The 14396-nt window shown below is 39.3% G+C and overlaps 1 protein-coding gene across 1 annotated transcript in view; it reads left to right on the forward strand.

The window, feature by feature from the left end:
- Positions 1 to 10228, forward strand: part of celf6 (CUGBP Elav-like family member 6) — a 184215-nt gene extending 173987 nt beyond the window's left edge. The window contains exon 13 of the mRNA XM_084720525.1: positions 7655 to 10228. The gene's annotated coding sequence lies outside the window, so the exon portion shown is untranslated. The remainder of the gene's footprint in view (positions 1 to 7654) is intronic.
- Positions 10229 to 14396: the final 4168 nt, after the last annotated feature.

Genomic DNA, 14396 nt, shown 5'->3' on the forward strand with positions numbered 1-14396 from the left:
TTTAAGATCTTTGATTTACATACATATACTTTTCTTTAGTCCTTGCACTGTACTGCTGGCACAGCTGCAATGGCAGCTACACTTCCCCACAAAGTTTCAAATTACTTTTTACGTCAAAAATTCTCAAATTGACCATCGTAATGTTATACTGGAAATATGTACAATTAAACAGTGCTAAAACTCATTAGAATTTAGATGGACTAAATTATGTCCAACAACAAAAATCCACTCAGATGGGGGCGTCTCTATTCTGATATCAAAGGAAGTTAGTATATTGCATCAGTACATCCCAAAATGGGCTGACAAAGCACACTATCAATTTCCATGTACACAGATGAGATTAAATATAGAAATAACATGAAACCATGAATACCATATTCTGTGTTTCTTGATACTTCACATACAATACATAAATGAATAAATGATTTAATATGGTATGCATGTAGCCAGAGCACAGGCTGAGATGGTCACAGAGCTTGCTGAAGTGTCCTGCAAAACCACATCCGTCCAGGTGAAGTACGAAGTCTTTAGAGAGTCCCACATATACAGGGGTGGCCTGGTAACTCAGGTGGTGGAGTATGTGCCCCGTTGTGCTTAGGCTGTGGGTTATCTGCAGCAGCCAACCTGCAGTCCTTTGCGGCGTGTGAGTCCCCTACTCTCTCTTCCCCTTTCCTGTCATATCTTCAGCTGTCCTATAAATTGAAGGCATACAAGACCAAACAAATTTTTAAAAAAGAGAGCCCTGGATATACAAAAACACAACAATTTATATTTTTAGGTGATTCTACACTAAGTAAAACATACTTATGAATATTATATTCCATTTCTGCCATATTCTGACAATAAATCCCTATAAATCATATACAAAGGACGTTTAAAATTCAAATCTAAGATTTTTTCTCTTTTTTAGTTTTAATGACCCTTTGGTCTTTTATTAAAGTAATAAAAAATAAAGCCATATAAAACAGTACTGTAGATTTGCAATTCGGAAAGTAAACTAAAACTGTATGAATAAGAGTTCCATTCGCCCATTAATAACTAAGACCCCAATTAAAACAAACGGCAACTTACTCTTAGTGTGGACCTCTAGTTCTAGGGAGGTAATCAGTGTAGGGCGAGCTGGGCAAAGAAGAAAATTAACTACAACAACTTTCCAGTCTTCCAACCAGAAGAAACTCAACCACCCATCATTTGCATAATACTTTCTGTTGAAATTTGCATATTCATCAATATGATAGACTAATGATACTACGAAATGCATGAAGTACCTAGTTCAGTATTAAAAGTGGTCAAGTAGGGAAACAGTTAAATTTCAAAAGTCACTACCTGACTATCTGTCCCCATGAGCCCTGATGTGACATGAAATTTGTTTGTTGAATTTCTTTCAGGTCATCGTTTTTTGTTTTTTTTTAACATATTAGCTGTGATGAAAGTGTCAGGCTCCTCTTCACAGAATCAGCCTCTTGAGAGTTTTGTCAGGCTGCCCTGCTCCGCTGAATTGTTTTTGTTTCTTCTGGGCTTTGAGATCTAATTTGTACCTCCAGGATGCACCAGTGCAAATTGATGACATCATCAATACCCAGCTGTGCATAATTACCCATCTACTGAGGACGGCGTTGAGAATCGATGCAGGTTGTTAAGCTACAGATTCATAAAACCAGATAGTAGTCATTTCTCTCCTAAAATAGCTCAGTGTCAGATTTCTGTCAGCTGCTTAGCAAAATCTAGAGGTCCGCTCAGTTGAACTTTCACTTATTGGAAAATTCACTGAGGGGTGCACAATAATACTGAGCAGATTTATAGTATAACAACTTTTTACAAGATGACTGATGAGCACGATGAGTAAACGCAGGATGTCTGAGAGAAAAGTTTTTGGTCACAAAAAATAAATTAAATAAAAAGATGCTTAATGGGAAAGCACTTAGTCACCCTACAAACTGCAGTGGCTTGTATAATGGTGGAGAACAGCACCAATCCCAGTAAGCACCATTTGGTTAGTTCAAGTGATACTTCACCAATCTGTTCTCAACCAAAACAGTCACAGTACATTTTTTTCACATTCTGTCATTCTTTGTTTGCAAAATAGCAAAAACACAGCAGAGGATTGTTAGTATTGTAATTTCAACGTGGTTATTCTGTTCTGAACAGTTTTCACAAAAGGACATTTGTTCTTCAGTGTGCTCACGTCCTCCTCTCTCATTTAAGTAACTAATCTTTGTGGCAATGTAGTTTGTGATTTTGTGATGCATAAAAATAAATTGAGATGTAAAAAGCATCATTTTCAGTGGAAAAGAGAATTTGTTTAAAATGTCAATGTAAAATTAACATCCATGTTGGAAAGCTGTGTAGAAGAACCTATATAGAGGTGTTAACTTTAAACTAGGAATGGGCAATAAAACAATATTGATATGTAGTGACAATAGACACTTTATCAATAGCAGTAAGAAAATAATTTAATGAAATGTTCAGTAGCTTCACTTAAATGCATTAAATGCAAACTGCAATGAAAGCACCTGGCTCATGAAAAGCCAATCATATCCCTTGATAATGAAGTGTGCTATAAGTGACATGCAAACAGCCAATCATTTAACAGGTGTGTTTGATTTCACCATGAACATGTGACAGAACAATAGAAACAGCATGGAGTGTGAAAACCAGTACAGATGGTGCAGAAATTATTAATAAAAATGGACAGGCCAGCTCGCCAGTATGGCATTTTTTTTTCTAATCTAGTTTATTACCTGTGTCTGATAAATAAAGTGGTTAAATTCAAAATGAGTTAGTTTAATTCAAAATAGAGAGGTTAAATTGGACCTTTTGTCTGTAGGTCTTATATTTATTTACTGTAATAAATCATGAAATGACCGTAATATGGGCAAAATATGTCAACAGAGATGAAAGAAACATGCTAAGTTGAAATACTCATTTCTATGACAATAAAGCTACAGCGGTGGTGTTTGTTCTCCTTCCTTGAATCTGAGGAGAAGGGGGTGGGGCTAAACAACTTGCTTCAACCATAGACAAAATTGGATTTCAGTCTATGTAATATATGGCTAAATCTTTCTATTTGGCATGAAGTGCTAATTTTTGGACACCCAATAATAATAATACTACTACTAATAATAATAATAATAATCGTCATCATCATCAATATCGACAGAAATTATACATTTTATAGCTTTTTTATTTGACAACTTTACATCAACGTAGCAACCAGCCCGACTTTAAACTATGCCAGTAATTACACATCCATACCAAGACAGTTAATTTAATAGTGAACACGTTTAAGTTAAATTATAACCTACTGAAATCAAGCTTATCCTTCATGGAATAGATGTGAACTATGCCCACATTTATCTGTTATTAGGGTTAGGGTAAATAATATCTTTTAATGATGCTGTTTTCAATCAAGTATGCACTCACAAAGTGAAGCAAGAGATCCTGCAAATGTTTGGCACTTGTGCTGATAGTATATCTGCCACCAGATATCTTCAATAGTCAACAGTTCCTTGTTTTGGCCCTTAGAAATAAGAGCTTTCATAGAAAATAATAAAAAGATGCTTTACTTAAAGTGGCTCCATCCTTCAATAACGACTAATTTCACAGTGTCAGGCTTGATTCAAAGAATCATCGCCCATCTGTTACAAAGTGCAGCTGCCAGCGCAAAATAATATAGATGCATGCTCTCTTCGCCCAATTGGCTAGGCAACTTTTCATTACAATAACATAAGCCTGGATTATATTCCTCCATAAATAAAAGCATTAGTAATACCATTTGTTTGTTTTAGATTTGACTCTTTAAAAGCCACGAGATGGCATTAATGGAAGGTGGTATGCAATACAAATGATAGATGCTCCCTTTATCCCCTGCCTGATAGCTTTTGAATAGAGCCGTGTCCTGCTAATTGAAGAGAGGCTTTCAAAGCAGACACCCTGAGAAAGAGGGGGAGGTGGGAGGGGTGGTGGTGGTTTTGATTTAGCACATCAATGAGGGACAAATGGAAAATATCCTGCAACAGCATTGAATGACAAGACAGTCATTGAGATGTACTCAGAATGTTTCCAAGTACAGACGTTTCCCCACAATAACATTTTGTCACTTTATCAGGAGGTGTGTGTGTGTGAGCGTGTGTGTGTGTGTGTGTGTGTGAGTGTGTTGGTGCATGTGTGTGTGTTTTCATGTCCTCCTTCGTCTAAGGCCCGGTTCAATCCATCTCTGTGTTTTTCTTCTGTTATTACACCACTTCTGTTGTTGAGTTAAGGAAACCCAATAGACCAAAACCAAGAACAATCCCATGAAAACATTAAAGAAAAAATACACTAGTGGGGCTTCTGAAGCCAGTTCCTGGTTTATAGATTCTTAAAAAAAAAAAATCACGAGAGATCTTGTGTAAAAAAGTTGTATTTGAAAAATTGTACCAATCTACTTCTAATTTCTTTCTTTTCATTTATTGCCTTGTATTGCGACAGACAGTACAATGAGTTCTTGAGCAAAAAGACTGAAATAAGTAAAGTTCAACTGTAACTGTTTAATTTTCTAAATTCAACTACATTATAACGATGTGAAACTTTGATGAAACTTGAATGATGAGTTTTTTTTTTGTGTGTGTGTGTGTTCCTTGAGTAAAAAAAACTTCAATATGTAGATAACTTCAGAGGCCCCCTTCTCCTTCTTTTTCTATAATACTGACGATTTCGCTTTGAAGTTGAATTAAAAACACGATCAGACAGCATTCTCTTCCGCTGGTCTCAGGAGCCCTGCTACTCTGAAATTGCGTTCTGTGTCTTAAAGATAAACTTAATGCAAAAAAGCTGAAGCACTCACTGTACGGCCACCCTCATAGCAAACAATGCAAGGCAAATCCAATTACTGTAGACAGGACAAGTTTCTGAAATATGCATTTCTGCCTTAAGGGTTATCTTTGCGAATATAAAAACATCAATTCAACCTTTTAACCTGCAAATGTTGTCAGCCGAAGAATATTTCACCACCACACTGAGGCACAAAGAAAAGGGGTTTTTGTGCTGTGCTGAAGATTATTTGTTCTGTTATTTCTGTTTTACTTGTCAATTCTTTTTTTTTTTTTTTTTTTTCAGTTTTTATGGTAATGACCATAATAACCTCATTTGATTTGTCAGGCAGAATAAGTGTGGAACAAATATGGAAAAGGGTGTTTTGAATTCTGACTTTAAGGAAAAGAAAATCCCACTGTTTCTTTCCTTCTTTTGCACACCCACCAACCAACCTGGCAACCTGACATGGCCAATCACAGTGTGAGGTGGCCTTTCTCCGCTATAGCCACACCCCCTCCCCCACCACACCTGTCATGGGGCCAAGTTCCCACAGCTGTAAGTTGAACCCATGGTGTCATTTTCTTTTGGATGACGTCATGTGGTGGGACTGTGACTGCGTTGCATGACGTGGCGTTGATTGATATCTCTCAACTCTCTCTTTATATTCTGCCCTATATATATACTGTATATTGTATATTGGCAGTTTGTGCAGTGCAGTAAAACAATGCCTCTCTTGGCTGGTACCTGTTGTACATAATGTAACTATGACGTGCTGACTGGTTGGTTGATTATAACTGGAAGTGGCCTTTAACCCTTTGTGCTATTGTACCGTGTGCCCTTGTGATGTTTTACTTTCTCTTGTGGGGTTCATGTGTATGGATGTATTGCATTTTTCTATTTCTCTATTTCTTCACATCCACATCAACAGTGTTTTTTTCCCAGCAAACTATGATTTAATTTTTTTATGAAAGTCTTTGCAAAAAGGACCTTTTTCTCCCCCCGATCGACAGCTGTTTAGTGGCAAGATGGCCAAGATGACCCTATGTTTGTGTAGCCAATTAAATCTCCGCCGTTCACGCAGAGAGCACAGGCAAATGTTGACACTCCACTTCTCCCTTGATTCCATCTGCACAGGGAGTACTTCTGCGAGATTGTTTTGTTTGCCTAACATGAGAATCACTTCCCATTTATTTATTTATGAGGGTGCAAACCAATTACACCATGATAGCAGAGCTGCAGGCAGCGCTACAGACCCACATGGACAAAATCTGTCCACCATACATCCATACTGTGCACACATAGATGTATGGGCAGGGTGTAGAAATAGAGCAAAATATAAATACCTGGGATGAGTATTTGCTGCTGGCTGTTGTTTTTCTAGTAGGATTATGCCACCAGATAAATTATGCCTTGTGTTTTCGCTGCTTGTATTTGAGATAATTGTTACTCGGCCTGTAAAAAGAAAAAGGCAGCAAACAGATTCACAGTGAAAAGGGTCCTTTCTTTGCAAGTAAGTTTGTTTCTATCCCTCCAGGCCAAACCCTGATAAGAGTTAGTCGTTTTCATCGAACTCATTCTGCCCTATTCTTTCAGAAGCCCTGCAGGCAACTCGCCCTCCCGTAGTCTATCCAATGAACTCAGGGGGGTGTCTAGCCAGGCAAGCCGGGAGGAATAAGGTCTTTCTGGCATCAATATGCCTCTTAACTGCCAGGTGTCTTTTATGGAGCCATCTAAGTAGGTGGCGGTGTGGGGGGGAGGGCATAACGCTGGGACAAAAAAGCGAGGGAAAAAAGAAAATAAATTCTTTATCATCTGACAAAGTTGGAGGGTGAAATCGCTGTGATGTTTTGTTTACTTGGGGGGAAAAAAAAGATCTATTTTAAAGCCACCGTGTGTTTCTTCTGCTCTGCAGCAGACGTATACAGCGAGAATCACTAGTGGCTTATAAAAGAGGGCATCTGTAATCGGGGACTGTTAGTGCTTCATGCTGCTAATGGCCGGGCTTGCTTTGGCACACATAAGAAATAAGTAAATCTGCGCTCCCACATCTAAAAAGCAGATCTATTATGAAATGGTAACAAGCTCATTTACAGGAATGGAAAGGTAGAACAAAGAGCGTCTGGGCGCGTGTTCCCGTCACAAAGTCGGACCCTTTCATGTTCACTCCCGGAGAGTGATTTGCTGTGATTTCCTAGCCTTTCTTCACCCACATCACAGCTCACAACATATTAGGGATGATAGGCTGTAAACTAGATCTTTTATATTTGAAGCTCGCCAGCACGGACATTTAGTGACAATGCAGCATTTTAAGTCAGCACAAAGGCAGGGGAGATGCTAGGTTTTTTTTTTTCTTCATGGGATCCTAATTAGAGGCTATTTCATGAAATGTGTGCATTTTTTTCTCATATTAGTTCTTCTGTCATAATCATCCACATGCACATTTGTCATCTTTATGTTCTCTTCTTGTTCTTTTGATAGTTTGTTTGTAATGAATTAACAGTAAGATGAATGACAGCAACATCTCAGCTGTGTGTTTTTTTTTTCATGCAGGGAGATGTAGTCAGTTTAAATTAGGCCTTCCTTGGATTAGTGCTGTCACAGTGTAGATGTCTGTTCCATATGGTTAAAACACAAATCTCCCACCCCACCTCTAGCCCACTTATTTCTGGTTTTGATTGACATACTCCTCTTTTTTTTCCTCCTCCCCGTCTGTTTCTCATGCTGTTGGCTGTGCCTGTCAGTCTGTGTGATAACCAGGAGCCAGCAACCCTGAGCATGTTTGCTGCAGCCTCACTGAATCAGCTCTTCTTCTTTTCCCCTCTCTTTTTCTCCCTCCTCTCCCTCTTTCTCTGTGTCACAGGATGAAGGGCCACAACACCTTATTTCCACAAGTGCAGTAAAAGTACAAAGACTTCTTGCTCTGCTACATATCATGAAGGAAGGGTGGTCCCTTGATCCTGCTGGAAACCCGCTGAAAGATTGGGTGACTGAGAGAGGGATCCCAGAGTTGTTGTTTTTTTTTAATTTAATTTTATTTTTTCTTTCTTCGCAAATGCCTCTTTTTTCCCTGTTTTGCTTTGGCGTCTGTGGAAGAAGATTTTTTGCAGAGACCAACTTTTTGCTGCTGTTTTTTAGACATGATGGGGGAAAAAAACCTTTATAGACTCATTATGCTCAAAGCATGCATACTGACACAGGATATAGATAAACACACATGACACACAGATAACAAACCAAACATACACATTTAAGGATGCTACACTTAAAAAAATGAAAAATGACAAAAAAAAACCTACTTTGTACATGTATAAATACGTGCAAATGCCAACTCAAGTACTGAAGCAAACACATGCGTGTGCGCACACACACATACACACAAACACACACACCAGCCTGCTGCCATTTTGGTTTTTGTGCCTACACAGGTGTTGTGCTCTGTGACAGGGCAAGCTCTGGATCAAAGAAGAAAACGAGAAGAAGAAGAAGAAGAAGAAGAAGAAGAAGAGGAGAGAAGAGGAGAATCCAGGATAATTTACATGCATCATTCCTTAGGAAATAGGGACCAAAGGACTAAACGCTTTTTAAAAGAATATAAATATATAAATATATAAATATATATTTAAAAACTCATACCTTGTAGCTGCAAGTATTACAATTTACTCGTAGTCAAAAAAATCATTAAATCAATATCCAGTGGCCTACTGTAAGTACGAATAAAAGAAAATGGAAATAATGTATAAAAAAAGACATGGAGTCGTAGTATAGGGGCTGATCTTTTGCTCTGGATGCTGATTTAGCACCAGGTTGTAGAATAGTAAAGTAGATTAGAAAAAAAAAAAAAGTAGATTTGCTAACTTTTGCTGTTGTTTAAAAAAAAATACTTGAAGTCGTAATGAAAAGGGGGGGCAAAAGAAGGGGGGAAAAGGAAAACAGTCATCTGCCCCTGTACGCAACGAGTCTCTTTCTCTTGGATGTTAAAAGGTATCAGCCACTGGATATCTCGCTCATCATGATGTATAAGTCACCGCACTCTCTGACAGCTATGAACAGACCGTTCTCGAAGAAGAAAAAAAAAAGAATGAAGAGAGAGAAAAAAAAGAGTGAACTTACTAATGTCTGTGCTGGACAGGGTGCAGACATTTAAGGCTTTTCACTGGCCTTTGTGTTCAAGCGACAATCCACTGTAAAGACCAAGCAAAATGGACATGGTGTGTCTTTTGTTTTCTTTTTCTCTTTTCTTTTCTTGACCTTTTGTATTGCAACAAGGGAGCGTGAATGGTGAAGCCACAAATTGTTAAAAGGAGATGGTTCGACTAAGAGAGACGGACAAATGGATGGTCGTGAGGGGGAACAGAACGGGAGGAGGAGTAAGGTGACAGCTACTGAAACTGCCAGCAGAATGAACTCATTATACAAATGATTTGGCCCTTGTGGCTTCAGAATCCTGTCACAAAACAAAAGTACGCCCGTTGTAAACAACCAGGACTTATATAAGTGACATGCCAAGGATATGTGTATCCACTGGAGCTGCTGCAAAACTCCAGATTGAGAAAAATTGCCTCTTGTCTCTTGGCAGATACAAACAAACATTTCTCTGAAGAGAAACTCAATTTACTGTATTGATGGCAAAGGGGTTGCAGGCTTTTAGAGCTCATTTAGCTCTGTCAAATATAATGTAAATTCCATTATTAACATGTTCCCTGACCTGCTTTCTTCATATATTATACATAGAGCATATGGAAAAAAGCTACTGCTTAAACAGACTATATCTAAATTAGATTCTAACAGTCACTCTTAACCATCACTCAGCTCGCTTGTAGCCTCTCTGACGCTGATGCCAAGCAGGCCAGAGCAAAGCACTCCAGCACTGTCATGTCTTGATTTAGAGTCCTGTAGCCTTTATTTTGACTGTTTTAGAGCTCGGGATGTGGGCTCCTCTCTAAAAGCAGATCAATATGTTTGGAATGAGTCTAGAGGGAGGAACGATGCTGTTTCAATCAGTCTGAACACTTCCCAATTTTCTCTGTCGAACACCAGCTCACATCCGTACACACCAGCCCTCTTTGAGCACTGACAGCTGGCAGTAAGAGGCATGGCTAAGCAAGATGGAGAGAGGGATGTGAAGAGGGGAAGTCAACAAGCAAACATGACATCGGGATCCTTGAAACTGATGCTTCTAGGATGACTTAATCCATAAAAATTAGAACCTGTAATCAGGCTCCAGTGACACAAATTAAATATCTGTGCTATATGCTTTCAAAGAACAGGACTTAAGGTTTCAAATAGGACTGAAGTCTAGTAGTTCAGGCACCAGTCCAACCTAGGGCTGGGTATTGTTCAGAAATTTTCAATACCGCTTGACTTCCATACCAGTTCCTGAATTATACTTTTTTTCCAATCCCAATTTTATAAAATCAAATTTAGCAAAAAGAAAATTACAAGTACAAGAAGTTTTCAGCTCCATTTTACACACTCAAAGCAGTTTCATATAGGGCTGTGACGATAACCACGTTACCGCAATACCACAGCCATGTGAGGCCTAGTGCAGGGTTGAGCTCATTACAGTCAATCCCCACAAATTTTATTTTGAAGGGTTAATCTAATGTTGAGATCAGCGCATTGATCAATTAATGCACCTATGGATCAGTGCTGTCACACACAAGTTAGAAACACAGCATCTGATTGGTCAATATGCTAACAACAACAACTATTTTTGACGTGCAAAAATGAATAAATAACTACAGAAGATGTTCTGTGTAGGATTTATCTTTATGGATTTATTTTACTATGTCTCCAAAAAGTTTTGATGTTTTAAACTTACAATGCTAGCATTAACATTAGCTTAATGTTTGCCTTTCTTGCTCTGCCTGCTTCAGGGCAAATACCTTTCGCTAGACTAGTAAAATGCAATTATTAGACCCTAACCCTAACCCAGTTGGTGCCATAAAAGTATTGAGGTTCGGTACCTAGCCCTAGTCCAACCAGTTCCTGTTAGGGACTCTTCATCTTGACGTTCCCTCCCTCTTTCTCTGTCTTTTTTTTTAGAGAGAAAAGCAGACCAGGCCTATTCCAAAACACTGATAAAATGTGCCAGCAGACTCCATAGTCATTCTTTGTCATTTAAATAAGCAGAAGGTCTTGATTTGAGTCCTTGATATCAGCGTGCCATGCCGTGTCCTAAGAGCAGCCATGCCTTTCCAAACCTCAGCCCAACTGTTCAGCGGCTCTCCCCTCGGAACAGCATTTTCGAACCTGGCTAATGTCTGCGCTCACTACCCTTCAATTATCTCCTGCACCGTATTAGACATGCTATTTCACCTTTCCCTCTAATCACACTGTAATCACCAGCCTCTATACATTAGCAGCAACCAAGTGAAAAATCACCGGGATAATCACTTGGACCAAATGACGGGAGAGATGGTCCCCTGCATGCACATGGATGACAGAAGGAAGATTAGAGAGAATTATGTTTGTGCCTACTCCCTGGCAAGGCTGCCGACAGCTGACCTGGCACCGATAATACTGCCAAATTTACCCGAAGAGGCGACGAAGGATGTTGGATCAAACCTACCATATCATAGCAAGGTGTCAATATCGCAAAGTAGATTGACATAACCAAAACATAAAATAAAAAGGTGGGCAATACAATTTATGAAATCTTTTTTTCTTTTTTTTACTTTAGCACAAACATTGCAACAATAGTTGCCTAAAATAGGTCAAAACCAACAAGTTTGCTGGAAATCCTCAATTCTGTAGAAGCAGCAGCTGTGAGGACTGTTATTGTGCTCCTTCTTTCAGCATGTAATTGTGTCTCAACTATCTCTACAGAGGCCGCAATTTTTTACAAAATAACTTGCTCTACACTTCTTTCTTCTTCTTGCTTGTATCCCTGCTGGGACACCTGCAAAGCACAGTATTGTTCAGCGCTGAAAGAATATTTGTGAAGCACAGTAGTTCTTCAGATTCAAAATTATGCCCATCAAAATGAGAGCTTTTTAAAAAAAATTGCCCTCAGATACACGTGGGGGAGAAAGCCAGCCCTCGATCAGAGATTAGGTGAAAATACAGGATGAACTGTGGTGACGTGAAGTAGGTCAAAACAAAGCCATGTTCTGCAAACCGTTTGTGCTCATTATTCATGTGAAGCTGAACTAATCGATGGGAAATCTAATGTTCCATGAGCAATGAAATTTCCTGTGCTTGTCTCGGCCATCGTTTAGAGTACGTTCTGCGAGTGAGGCTCTGTCAGGCTGAACGTGAACCCTGCATGTCTGCTCCACTGATCTTCTCTTGTCTTGTACCAGATGCTGTACTAGTTCCCACTGCTAATGGCAGGTTGAGTCCCCAGTGAGCCAAAACCCAGCCTAGCCTAGTATCCTGCTGTCTGCTTGGCTAACAGTGCAGTGTTCATGTAGCATCTCCACTACGCCAGGGCTAAATTAGGCAATGTGAAATCAGCACTTCAACACTTTTTAACAAGGGTGCTCTTAGTACTTTTTACACCCCGGGGAGGATGTTACTGAAGTGACGTGCATTAAAAACAGAAATAGCTAGGAAACATGCTCCCCAACTACCAAAACGAGAAAAGATTGTTTTTAGATCTTTCCATTCCTCCATTTATTGACAAGAGTCCCTTCCTGCCCTGCTCCCAGCCTCAGCTCAGTCTGGTCTGTTTTTTTTTTTTTGTTTGTTTGTTTTTTTTATACTGGAGTCCAGGGCATGTTTCACCTCTAAAAGCAATGACAAATGTCAACCCAGCAGGCACTCACCAAGCTGTTGCCAAAATACTATTTGATATTTGTCCTCTAATTTACAAAGAGAAAATGTAACTTGGCATTTTTGGTCAAAAGAAATTAGAATGAATCTAATTAATTGGGAGAATATAATATTTAGTATGCCAGGCAAAAACCTACAAGGACACTTCAGAAATAACGTCCATACCTGCAAAAACTTATAGCTTATCTTCTCTGTGGTCTTTATTTAGCAACTCACAATCAGTGGTTTAGTGACCATGATATGTCATCAGAGATTTAGGAAACCTTTAAAGCTGAAATAGTAGCGTCTCTGACAGCAACTCTACAACCACCACGTTCTTCTTTAAAATTTCCATTTGGTGTGGGCCATCTGTTTTTGTTTTCCCGTTTCATGTTAATTAGGGTTAAAATTCATGCCGAATGTTCACAGACTGAGTTAGTGTCTGTTCATGAGTTTCAAGAAATCATTAATAATATTTTAGAAGGTGTTGTTGTTTATAACAGTTAAATTAAGCAATTTGTTAATGGAGTCTGGAAGGCAGTAAGGCAGGCAGTCACTGAACTCTAACTCTAGATTATGTATTTTCTGAACAATAGACATATTTTCACGGTAACAGGCTTGGATTTACATTGACAGTTACGGAAAGCTGATCAATTTACAGTGTAGCGACTAACAACTTGCTTCAATCATAGAATATATATTAAACAGAGATTCAACATATTTAATATACTGTCTGTAGCTACCAACTCACTATTTGGACTGCGGTACTCATTTTTGAATGCTACGGTCTCATATATTGCTCCTTTAAATGAGAAATTGGGGGGTATATACTGCATGTAATATACCCATTTCCTCAGTTACCACTACACCACTGCTCACAAGGTCATTCCTCTAGAGGAGCGTGTATCCTTATAGAGCCCCAGCCAATGGCGGGGCCAAGCAGAGAACTGCTAGAGCATGTCTACGAGTCTCCAACCCCCCTGGGTGCATAACACTCACCCTAAAATAGCAGTGATTGTCAAGGAAAGGAAGTGAAATGTAATTGACTGAAAGTGGAGAGATAATTAAAGGAACCTGTTGGACAGGAGGGAAGAAATTAATGCCTCTCATTTAATAGCTGCTTTGGGAGAGAGCTTTTCCGTCATCTCACTTTAGCGCAGAAAGGGTTTTTTTGCCGTGGAAATAGGATTTTGGTATGGAAAAAGGTGGAGGTGGAAATAGGCACTGGGTGGTGGTGGTGGTGGTGGGGGTGCTGCGTGCTAAACTGAAACTCCACAAAATCACTCCCAATACTCAGGGCATCAGGCGCCATGATGTCATGATTAGTGGAGAGGTTCAGAGCCTTGCCTTACCCCTAATCCTGAGGGAGGTCGAGCAGAAATATCACAAATATGAGGTTGAGATTGCATCCCATCGCGGGGAGTGCTGAGCCAGCAGAAGGGCTGATGAACCACCTAAATTGTGCTTTGGATTTATAGTATCATCATCCAATTCAAAGAGTAACAAACAAACACACACAAAAAAAGATACCATCGTCCACCTTACAATGCACAGTGAATCGCTGGAGGTGTGCGATTAACAACATGGCTGACAGTAATGAAGACAAAGACTTTTTTTATTCCTTAATGTAAATAGCCTATAAAATACAAAAACAGAGGAAGGTTGTATAGCAGCTCGTGTTAAGAAGCCCAACTCTGTGGGACAATGATGTCACTATAAAATGTATCCACAGCAGTGCAGGGATCTAGGAGAGTTTTAGTCCTTTTAAGCCCCTTAAGTTTGGGCTCTGAACATGCATCCTACAACCCCTAAGCATCGGACCACAGCTTAGAGAGTATTGGACTTAG

Source organism: Lutjanus erythropterus, chromosome 1, assembly GCF_056507025.1.
Source record: "Lutjanus erythropterus isolate fLutEry1 chromosome 1, fLutEry1.hap2, whole genome shotgun sequence".
Classification (NCBI taxonomy): Eukaryota; Metazoa; Chordata; class Actinopteri; order Lutjaniformes; family Lutjanidae; genus Lutjanus; species Lutjanus erythropterus.